Source organism: Triticum dicoccoides, chromosome 3A (assembly GCF_002162155.2).
Source record: "Triticum dicoccoides isolate Atlit2015 ecotype Zavitan chromosome 3A, WEW_v2.0, whole genome shotgun sequence".
Taxonomy (NCBI): domain Eukaryota; kingdom Viridiplantae; phylum Streptophyta; class Magnoliopsida; order Poales; family Poaceae; genus Triticum; species Triticum dicoccoides.
This window is the reverse complement of record NC_041384.1, coordinates 529134323-529135675: the sequence shown is the minus strand read 5'-3', so window position 1 is coordinate 529135675 and position 1353 is coordinate 529134323.

Sequence of the window (1353 nt, the reverse complement as noted above, 5' to 3'; positions counted from 1 at the left end):
GGGGCACACCCTAGCCATGAGGGTGGGGGGCGCGCCCCCTACCTCGTGGGCCCCCTGGAGCTCCTCCGACCTCAACTCCAACTCTATATATTCGTGTTCGGAGAGAAAAAAATAGAGAGAAAGATTCATCGCGTTTTACGATACAGAGCCGCCGCCAAGCCCTAAACTCTCTCGGGAGGGCTGATCTGGAGTCCGTTCGGGGCTCCGGAGAGGGGAATCCGTCGCCATCTTCATCATCAACCATCCTCCATCACCAATTTCATGATGCTCACCGCCGTGCATGAGTAATTCCATCGTAGGCTTGCTGGACGGTGATGGTTTGGATGCGATTTATCATGTAATCGAGTTAGTTTTGTTAGGGTTTGATCCCTAGTATCCACTATGTTCTGAGATTGATGTTGCTATGACTTTGCTATGCTTAATGCTTGTCACTACGGCCCGAGTGCCATGATTTCAGATATGAACCTATTATGTTTTCATCAATATATGAGAGTTCTTGATCCTATCTTGCAAGTCTATAGTCACCTACTATGTGTTATGATCCGGCAACCCCGAAGTGACAATAGTCGGGACCACTTCCGGTGATGACCGTAGTTTGAGGAGCTCATGTATTCACTATGTGTTAATGCTTTGGTCCGGTACTCTATTAAAAGGAGGCCTTAATATCCCTTAGTTTCCGCTAGGACCCCGCTGCCACGGGAGGGTAGGACAAAAGATGTCATACAAGTTCTTTTCCATAAGCACGCATGACTATATTCGGAATACATGCCTACATTACATTGATGAATTGGAGCTAGTTCTGTGTCACCCTAGGTTATGACTGCTACATGATGAACCACATCCGACATAATTCTCTATCACCGATCCATTGCCTACGAGCTTTCCATATATTGTTCTTCGCTTATTTACTTTTCCGTTGCTATTGTTACAATCACTACAAAATACCAAAAACATAACTTTTGCTACCGTTACCTTTTGCTATCGTTACCACTACTATCATATTACTTTGCTACTAAATACCTTGCTGCAGATATTAAGTTTCCAGGTGTGGTTGAATTGACAACTCAACTACTAATACTTGAGAATATTCTTTGGCTCCCCTTGTGTCGAATCAATAAATTTGGGTTGAATACTCTACCCTCGAAAACTGTTGTGATCCCCTATACTTTTGGGTTATCAAGACTATTTTATGGTGCCATTGCCGGGGAGCATAGCTCTATTCTTTGAGTCACTTGGGATTTATATCTGCTTATCATTATGAAGAACTTGAGAGATCCAAAAAACAAGATTTATCTGTCAACTATGAGGGGAGGTAAGGAACTGCCATCTAGCTCTGCACTTGATTCACCCTCT